General features: G+C 37.0%; 1 long non-coding RNA gene across 1 annotated transcript; it reads left to right on the top strand.

The window, feature by feature from the left end:
- The first annotated feature begins 1,323 nt into the window (after positions 1-1,323).
- LOC145140732 (uncharacterized) lies at positions 1,324-3,797 on the top strand. Its single transcript, XR_013722253.1, has 6 exons — positions 1,324-1,486; positions 1,719-1,831; positions 1,906-1,986; positions 2,096-2,386; positions 2,467-2,612; positions 3,240-3,797. It is a non-coding gene; the product is annotated as an uncharacterized LOC145140732 (long non-coding RNA).
- Positions 3,798-10,932: the final 7,135 nt, after the last annotated feature.

Genomic DNA, 10,932 nt, shown 5'->3' with positions numbered 1-10,932 from the left:
ATATCAGGTGTTTTGCCGGTCCAAATATCGTTGAAAAGAGGAGACTGGCCAAGAACACTAATGTCGTTGTTAGACCCCGCTACTCCGAAAAATGCATTCCATATCCACAAATCTTGAGATGCAACAACTTCTAGGATGATAGTTGGTTCACCTATATCCCCTCGAGTGAACTGACCACGCTATGCATTTGAACATTTTTCCCAAGCCACATGCGTACAATCTAGACTGCCAAGCATACCCGGATTCCCATGCCTCTCTTCATGAGCCGAATATAATATCTCAATATGACGTTGAGTAGGTTTGGACAAATATTGTTCGTGAAAAACCTCATACACACATGCAGAAAACCAATCTACACATTCAACTGCGGTCCTCTCGGATAATTTCAAGTATTCGTCAGATGCATCAAATGCTATACCGTATCCCAAATACCTAAGAGCAGCCGCACATTTTTGTATACTACTAAAACTCATTCTTCCTCTAGCGTCGGGCTTTTGTTTGAAAAAATCATAACGAGATTCTAAAGCATTACTAATACGTAAAAATATAGCCTTATTCAGACGGAAACGACGTTCGAACGAGTTGTCATTATAAAGAAAATTATCGGCAAAGTAATCACGTACCAATAAGTCGTGTGCGGCTTGACGATCACGATTGACGACCGCCCTTGTACGAGCAACATTCGAACTTTCTTCGTCATGAATGTGTTGCACAACGTTGAAGAATGTCTCGACGAATTCTACGTCGTCATCCGAGTCAAAAGTTTTTAAGAATTCCATGTGTTTTGTGGAATCGATGTGCATGTGTCTTGTGGTTTTAGAGAATGAGAATGAAGGTGTAAGTTTCGAAAATAAAAGGTTTTAGAGAATGAGAATGAAGGTTTTATATGTACTGAATTGAGTTTGAAAAAAAAGGCCAAATGGTCGTTCAACGGTCGAGAAAGCAATCACCAATCAACTTTCGCGTTTAAAATCGTCGTAGGCAACACAAATCATAACGACCACGCCCGACCACGATTTGTCGGGGTGGTGTGCACGAATTTTTCTCGTGGCCGTATGAAACACAGATGCTCTCGTTGAGAGTATACAATATGGCCTTAGTTCTCAAATAGATACAAACGTAAGATTTAAATATATAAATAAATACAAGGTAGAATTTATAAAAGCAATAGACAAGAAGAGATGGTATAAACAGGTTCTAAGTACATTTATTTTTTGTCAGAAATCAATTACTTTTACTTTTACTCCATCTTTCCCTAGTTTCAATTATGCACAAATATAGTAGAGACATACGATTGAGTGAGAAACACAGCCATATTACCTATCCACGACCAGCAAGAGGTAGAGCTGCAGAGGCGACGGCGACCGGCAACATGTGAACGAACACAGCGATTAAACCACTGACAAGTCAACGAAGGGCTGAGGAGGTGGAGGAGAGTGTGAAATTGGAGACTAGACTCATGGGAGCAATGAAGGAAAGTTCAACGGTAACCCTTTGAAAGGGGTTTCGATTTTTTGAAAGATTTTAAACTTTTTTTTTTTTTACTAAAATTTGGTGGTTATCAATTTCTTTTGAAATATAGAGTTAAGACCTACATTGATGCCACCTTATTTTTTAATTTGTGAATGTAATCGGTAATCGTAGGCAGCTTAGCTATATCCTCCATCTTGTCTTTGTTTCCTTCATAGTATAATACATTTATTGGGATGATGTTTTAGGTGAATGGAAGATGGCACGCAGCATGGCAGACCATCTGTTTTTTTATGTTTCTACAATAAATTTGCGGCAGTGTAATTTGGATTTGAATTTTCTGCCATCTTGTCTTGTGCTGGTGAGTTATAATTAATGATGCATTAATTAGACCTTACCTTGCTTTTAAATAGACTGAAGATTGTGCATATGCAGCATGTTTTATATGTCACGGCTGGTTAACGGAATAAACAGAGTTGATGAAGCGGAAGAACTTCCTCTTGATCAATGGCGAAGGCAATTCTTTCGTTTTATGTTTCGTTTCTTTTCTTTTTCAAGATTCTGAGTTATTTGATATGTATTTGTGAAGAATTACTCAACGAGATTGTTTGATCTTATCCTGCAGTGAATAGTACTCTTGAGGAAATAGCCAAACAAATGGGGAAACATGACTTTGATTTTAGCCTAAACCCATGCGATGGAAATCCCAACTGGACAGACTAATGAAATGCATCTGTATAAGTATAACATCACTGTTGTCTATGAAGCTGATTTATGAAGCTGATCAAGATTTCAGAATCTTGGATGATGTGCTTTTGATTAGAAATTCGTTTCCAGTATGTTGGAAAAGCTACAATAGCAGTCCCAAATAGAGGATCATATGGCCTTTTAATATCATCCATTTTTATGGTGTCTGGTATGTTATTGTTCCTATTTTAATCTTTCGTTTTACTGCTAATTAAATTTATAATGACATTGTTGTTATTTACTATTTAGACCTGAATCCTCCAATTGGTGACAAAAGCAAGAATACTATTGTTATTGTTGTGGTGGCTGGAAATGTGTTCCTCATTCTCATAATTCTTGGTGTTGCACGGTTGGGGTTTTATTATATACACGAGAGCATATAAAGAGGGAAAGAGGTGTGATTTGATTATTACTTGGTATAAGAAAAACTATCCCATTCAAAAATATGATTATCATATAAATTACAATTTTGAAATTTTGTGGCAACCCCTTGATATCATTATATATAGTCACATAATTTAGGGAAATCCTTATAAAAACCCAACATATTTTCATCTGATTCTTAAAAAACCACTATATTATATTTTAGTGCACTAAAACCCTTATATTTTCTGCATGTCTTATTTAAGTCTTTTTGACCTTAGAAAAACCCAATTTATTTTCATTTAAGCACTAAAAAAACCACTACATTATTTTTTTAGTATATCAAAACTCTTATATTTTTTGAAAATTTTTAATCTAGTGAATTGTATACATCAAATCGTTGAGAATCGATTACCTAGCATTTTTTGTTATCCAGGGCTTACTTGAACTCGAAGTCTTAAATTAGACATTTTAAAAATATAAGGGTTTTAACGTACAAAATAATAATATAATGGTTTTTTTTTATGGATTTGATGAAAATGTATTTGGTTTTTCTAAGGTTTTCCCAGTAATTTACGCGATATCTTAGTATTTTTAGTTATATTTTAGTCATAATTGTGGATATTTGTTACTTATAATGTCTAAATTTTATTTCATAGTAGCGAAGACATGCTCAGGAGAAAATGAACTGAAATATTGTGCTGGAAACTGGAGAACTGGATACATTCATCAAAGAAAAAAAGTCAACTAAAGAGAACACCACGGCACATTAACACCTTTGCCATGGCGCGGTCTGTCATGATCGATATGAATACCAGATAGAGTCCAATACTGATTACTTGTAAGGTGCGCAAAGGAGTCGCCACCACGATACGATACTCACCTCACCACGACGCGTTGGTGTGTATTTTGGAAACTCTATAAATACGGACCTCATTCATTAACCGAAGGATACAACGATTACCATTCGAACTTTGAAGACCAAAGAACCCTAACCTTTTGGAGACTAGAGATCCATATTGGATCAAGATTCGAAGAGATCGATATTGGAGCAAGATTTAAAGAGATTGAGAGTCAAAATGCATTTAATCATTCGGTTTTGCTTTGTCTAATCACGTTTAATAGAGTTTACTTTGTTTTTTTATCTATTTTTCTACTTTAGTTATGGGCTAAAAAACTCTTTCCTTTTGTTTAGAGTAGATACACCTCAAGATTATGTGTTGATTTCAATGTTATTGGATCTAATTTAGTTTGGTTATTATTTATGTTTGATTGATCATTCACTTTTCATGTTAGAGTAATGATTTTTATTGATAACTAATTGTATGGGTGTTAACTAATTGTATGATCATTGTGTTAGATATTCATTAACTATTAGCACTAAGAAATCCGATCAAGATAACTAGTCATTATCAAATTTGGCAACCAACTTATAAATCATTGCACTGTAACGAAATCAACCATAGGGGAGATGTGAATCGAATCTAAACGGAAGTATTAATTATATTCTACTTTAATTTGTTATTTGTGTCGTTCTGTTTAGTTTAAATTAATAATTGTTTGCCATAAGATTATTAAAAGTTACCGTTAGATGTTTATGAACTTTAAAATCAGAAAACCCCACCTTTTATAGTATTTTACTATTTTTCTAGTTTAAGTAGTAGTATATATGTTTATTTGAATCATACTCGTTCTCCAAGTGTTCGACAACCCTTTCTTACCTTAAACAATATTATTTCGCGACTAGGTACTCTGTCTATTTGTATTTAAAACTAGTTGAGATTTAATAGGACTTATAAATATAAATCTAGTATATAAAAAAATACACATCACCCCTCCACCCCAAAATGCAGAGCCAGATAGATAAGTACGTAGTTTGTGAGATAACATTGATTGTTTCCCATTAGATTTGAGAGGATTTGATTGGCAGGTGACTGTATTCACCTTTAGAAAAATAAAAGCTGACACATATAACTTTTCAAATTCAAATAGACTTGGGGATTATGGTTTTGGTTTTGTCTATAAAGTAGTGAGCCACGAAGGTGATGGTTATAAAATGTGTTTTTATAAAATATTTCAAATAGGGAGGCGGTGTATTTGTTTAATTATCATAAAAGCTTATACATTGAAGAAGGTTTCTAAAATATTTTATTTATTTATTTGACATGATAAATAAACTCATAATTAATTTTTGAGAACGCTTAACACACTCTATAATTAAATCCTACTCCTACACTACATATTTGCCCACCATGAGACTTGAACCTTAACTCTTAGGGAACAGTTTTTCAAATACATGATACCGCTAGAGCATAATTAAGAATTGTATTAATGTATTACTACGGTATGAGTTGGTACATATTCATTAATGAAAATTTTCTTAATCTTTCAAAGCCTCCTTTTATTGGACAATTCAGTTAATTATAACAACTTAATTTTTCCCATTTCACTAAACACTACATATGTGTTATTGATTATTTCTTAGATAACGAAAACTAATCACATAAAGTGTTATTAGCACATGATATAGTTGTGGACAAATATTGAAAACTTCGATTTATGAGCCTCCTCTAACCCCACTAGTAACTGGAACCCACACCTTGCTACACTAAGTCAGTAACCCACGACTATCTTGGACAAATAACGAAATCTGACCCCTGGTCCTTTCATCTTTCCAATTTTCCCTTTTCAACCATTCCACTTGACTGCTTGAGCCTTCTTGATCATATATAATAGTTGAGTAACTATGACCATCCTCAAACACAGATCTCCGATGGGTGTACTTGCGGCCTTGAGACCCAAAGCGTCGGCCACAACATTGGCCTTCCGAGGGTGATACAATATCTCACAATCATAATCCTTTACCACGTCTAACCATCTCCGTTGCCTCATGTTTAAGTTTGGCTGATCCATAAAATACCTTAGACTCTTGTGATTGGTATAAACAGTGCACCTATCCACATACAGATAATTTATCCAAATCTTGAGGGCAAAAACTACCGCCCCAGATCCAAATCATGTGTCCGGTAGTTCGTCTCATGAATGTTCAATTTCCTCGAAGCGTAAGAAATCACGTGGCCTTGCTACATAAGTACTGCTCCCAAAATCGATGCATCACAATAAACTACAAAATTATACATGCCCTCGGGAAGAGTGAGAATCGGAGCCTCATACAATCTCTGTCTTAGAGTCTCGAAAGTTGCATGCTGATCAGGCTCCCAGCGGAAACAAACATTCTTTTTCGTCAAGCCAGTCAATGGTACAACAATCTTGGAGAAATCTTGAATAAATCTTCGATACTAGCTCGCTAAACTAAGAAAACTACGAATCTTAGAGGGTGTCCTCGGAATCTCCCACCGCATCACTGCCTCAATACTGGCCGAATCAACCAATATACCCTTCTGGTTGACGATGTTCCCTAAAACGTATACCTCGCACAACCAGAATTCACACTTGGAGAACTTGGCATAAAGTTTCTCCCTCCTCAAGGTCTCTAGAACTTCCCTCAGATGCTCCTCATGCTGCTTCTTAGTCTTGGAATAGACCAAAATATCATCCATTAACACAATCACAGATCGATCCAACATTGGCCTACACACCCTGTTCATGAAATCCATGAACGTTGTAGGTGAATTGGTGAGCCCGAAAAGCATCACCACAAACTCGTAATGACCATAACTAGTCCTGAAGGTCGTCTTCTACACATCCTCGTATCTGACACTCATCTGATGGTATCCCGATTGCAGATCAATATTGGAGAACCAGGATACACCTTGATGTTGGTCAAATAAATCGTTGATCCTCGGGAGCGGATATTGGTTCTTTACCGTCGGCTTGTTCAACTCCCGGTAATCAATATACATCCGGTGTGACCTATCATTCTTCTTCATGAACAAGATTGGTGCTCCTCATGGCGAACTACTCGGCCTGATAAATCCCTTGTCTAGCCGCTCTTGCAACTGCGTAGACAACTCCTGCATCTCCGGAGGTGCTAAATGATATGGTGCCTTGTAAATCGGGGCCACACCGGGAACCAAATCAATCCAGAACTCAACCTGCCTCTCGGAGGCACTCCAGGCAGGAAATACATCGGGAAAGTCCCGTATACTGGACACATCACTCATGGTCGTTACCCCCTCAACCCAAGTATCCATCACATACGCCAGAAATCAAGAACATCCCTGACGAAGATATCTACTAACTATCGTACTGATGAAGATATCTCCTAGCTCTGGCAGCTGAATAGAGAGTCGATCCATGCTAAGCACCCTCTCCATGAATTACTAGTTCTCCCCCACTTGGGGTTCGAACTCTCACCAACTGGTGCTCTTAATTAATCATAGCCCCATTTGTAAGATCCCAAAAATCATGAATAACAATTTTCATTTTTAAGTTAACCAAATCCATCAAATATTCATATCAACAATAGAAATGTATGCTAATGCTAAAAATGTATGGATGCGCTATGATCAGGCATGGCCCTTGCTCTTCGAGCTGGAAGTACCTGAAACATAAACTTTAACCGTAAGCACACAGCTTAGTGAGTTTCCCCAAAATATCACATACCATACATGCAATGGGCCTTTCCCGTCATCCATCGGGCCTCGCCCAACATTAGGCCTTGCCCAGTACAAATCTGTCTTTATCATGAGATGGGGCCCGCCCACCACACTCATCAAGCCTCGCTTAGTATCGGGCCATGCCCAATATACATACAAACACACACAACAAGTGCAAGAGTCACATATACAACTAGCATTCTAATAAAAATAATAAATAGGCCGATATTGGTGCCTTCAACCTGCCAAAACACTGTGAGAAGACTCACCTTAATCTAATGATAAGCAATCACACACAAGATACTGCTACAACGACTCCTCACACTGAACACATTTAAACCAACCCTAATCACTATTTAGGGTAATAAACCACAACTAAAAGCCCAAATCATAATCCCTCTCACAAAGGGTAAAAGACCTTACCCTTCCTAACTTAGGCCCAACAAGTCATGGCCCAAACCATCCCCAAGGTCCAAAATGGCCCAAACTAACCCCAAGGCCCAAATAATGACCCAAAGGTCCTTCAATGAGTACATTAAGCGTACCACCCCTGCTATGCTCCGCATACAAGCTCTAAAAGCAAGGGGAAAATGGGGCTGAACAAAGTACGCTCGACATACTCATTTATACTCCCTGCGTACTCTCCTGATGGCCAAAAATCACATTTAACACTTAATGTATTAAGTCCAAAAGTCCAAATCACAGATCTTGCTCTTGGGAAACGTCTTAAATGATAAAGTCATCAACTTGATGCCTTTGCATGGCCCAAGGAGGCCCAATACTAATTTCTAACCTTCTAACTCCATAACATAACATCAACTCTTGCATGGTTGAGTTAAAGCCATCAAGATGCCATTTTTATGTATAAAACATCAAGATCTACTATCCTAATCTTCTGGAGTAGCTTATACTCACATGAATCAATTTAAAGGACCAAAATATGCCAAAAACCCTAACTAACTAGATCTAAGAGATGATTCAATAAGGTTGAGACTTTATACCTCCAAGAGGATGATTAAGGTGAATAGATTCTTGATCCACAAGCTTCAAATCAACAAGTGCTACTCCAATGGGTTCTTTTTTCTTCAATATGTACCAAAAACACAGCAAAACACAAAAAAGGCTCAATACTCTCTAAAAAGGGGCTAGGGTTTCGTGGGAATTGCTTTGGGACGAAAGAGGCTGATGAAGTTTTGTGTCATTTCCTCATATTTTGACCTAGTTGTATGAGGAACATTCATGGGCATGCATGTCCATAAAGCATGTATTTTTCTGTTCCCTTAAGGTCCCAAGAAGCATTCTAGAAGGTTTGAATTGAAGGCTTAGCAGATTTAGAGTTAAATCTGTTAAGCTTTCTTTTTATTGTTTCCACGGTGAGGCGATTTGCCTGCCAAGGCATGGAGTCTGGTTTGGGTCGTGACCGTTTTGTATGGACTGTACTATGACATGCTAATGATTTCTGGTTTGGGTCGCGACCGTTTTGTCTAGACTATACCATGACATGGTAATGCATTTTGATCGGGATAAAGTAAGGTAGCCATGGCATGGCCTTTGGTTGGCTATGATGTGGAAGGCGGTTAGAGTTGACTTTGACCATTGATCTTCGCCATTGACTTTGGGAATGGTTTGACTTTTAGTCAAATGACTACTTTCATTAGGTAGACTGAGAGTTTTCGTGTATGATTTGTTAGGAGTTGTGTAGAACCCCCTTCTTGAATGTATGAGCTGTTTAGTTGTCGACTGTATTTACGAGGCGAGTCTTCTCAGTATACTATGTAAGTTGCTAGACTCTCTTTGTGACTTTAGCATGAAAGACCACGGGAGGACCACGAAACTTGTATGAAATACCATGGGAGGACCATGGTAGTTGTACGAAAGACTGTAGGAGAATTACAACAGAGAGTGATTGTAATACCGTGGGAGGACCACAACATTCACACGTTATATTTGTTATGTTTGATATGTGGTATTTTAGGGAAACTCACTAAGCTTTGTGCTTACAGTTTTATTTTTAAATGTTTTAGACACTTCTGGTTCCAAGGGAAAGGGCCATGCATGATTGCATTGCATCTACCGGAGATTTTGCACTTATGATTTTATTCACTTTGATGTTATTTTAAAACGCCTTTGTCACTCTGATTATCCTTTGGAAGTAATGAATTTATGACTTGGTTTATATAGAAATGAAATTTTTACCTTATATTTTGGGACGTTACACAAACGAAAAATAAGTGGTGTACTCAAGAAATCTAGGTTTTCCTAGGACTAAATCCAAGAAAGAGAAAGAAGGGAACAAGAAATCCTCATAGAGATCTTTTAGAAACTATTGAAGATACCATCTCATTTAGGGCTTTTAGCCGCAAAACTAAGGAGCGGGTCGACTCTCTTATCCATTCCCCTATTATAGTTAATGAGACTAAGGTATGTTCCCTAATAGAGTTAATCGAAATTCTACGAGATTAATTAGTCTCAAGGAAGCATTGTTTTGTAACAAGAAGACAGATTCTTAAGAGTGAAATCTTCAGTCCTTAAAAAAAACATAATCCACTCGCAATAACAAGAACTTAAGAGGAAACCAAGGAGCGAAGAAGGGGCACACATAAGTCAATCTAGCAAATTTACAACAACTAAACCCTAGATCTGGACAAATGTCAGATCTTTTGGGAAATATACACAAGAAATCTAGATCGACTCAAAAGAGTCAGATCTACAAGGAATCACGGTCAAACAAGAAAATAGAAAAGGAAGGAAGAGATCAAACTCTACCTTGATATTCAGTTAATAAGACGAATTGAGCAACCTCACTCTGATACCATATAAAGAAACTCAATAACACACTTCTAACATAATCAGTTCTTCTTGAATCAAAGAACCAGATTATTTTCATGTACTTACAAACAGAAATCCTCAGTACAAATATCCTATTCTACTCTTTTATAACAAATATTAACACTCATTAAGAACTCATGAACAAGAACTACATATAGCTTGACACCCTAATTTTACAGAGAACTTTGAGAGAGAGTTTATGAGCTCACGTTTTGGTTTGTTGAACTAACGAAGCGAACCACTCAATAGTTCCTGTACAGTTAGACAAACTACCTAATACACAAATATAACACAATACTCACCTATATATACTTACCAATACAACCTTGCACTTTGTATGAAATGTTATGTTTACTGAATTTATATATTTCAACATAGTGGTGTGTAAAAAAATTAAGAGGGTATTATATTTATAGGAATTTTTTTAAGTTGATATTTGGAACGGTCAATGGACAGTTGTGAGTTGTTTTCTTCGCGTTGAGCTATGTTGTCCTCTACACAAGACTCCATTGGGCGTTGATGAGGGGCAGCGCTCCTGTGGCCTAACTCCATTGCGTTGAGGCTGGGCAACTCATATTATAGTTCCTTTGTTAGTCATGGTTTTTGCAGTATATGCCACTTACAAGCATCGGTATTCCACAAAGTAGGGTAATGGACTTATTAAGCTAATTAACTTTTCGGTTTGTTCACATCTGGGTAATTATCTTTATTTGTACACATCTAGGTAACGAATTTTTTGAAAGTGTTCACATATGACCATTATGACCTGGTGTAGCAGGTTACATTCAATCATAACCGGTCATAATGGTCATATGTGAACACTTCCAAAAAATTCGTTACCTAGATGTGTACAAAAAAAGATAGTTACCCAGATGTGAACAAACCGAAAAGGTAAAAGTAAATTACACGAATGGTCCCTGTGGTTTGAGTAATTTGTGCGTTTGGTCCCTAACTTATTTTTTTA

The sequence above is a fragment of the Lactuca virosa genome, chromosome 9 (genome assembly GCF_052849685.1).
Source record: "Lactuca virosa cultivar CGN04683 chromosome 9, Lactuca_virosa_CGN04683_v6, whole genome shotgun sequence".
NCBI classification, from domain to species: domain Eukaryota; kingdom Viridiplantae; phylum Streptophyta; class Magnoliopsida; order Asterales; family Asteraceae; genus Lactuca; species Lactuca virosa.
Note: the sequence above shows the minus strand (reverse complement) of the source record. Positions and strands in the feature narration are given on the sequence as shown.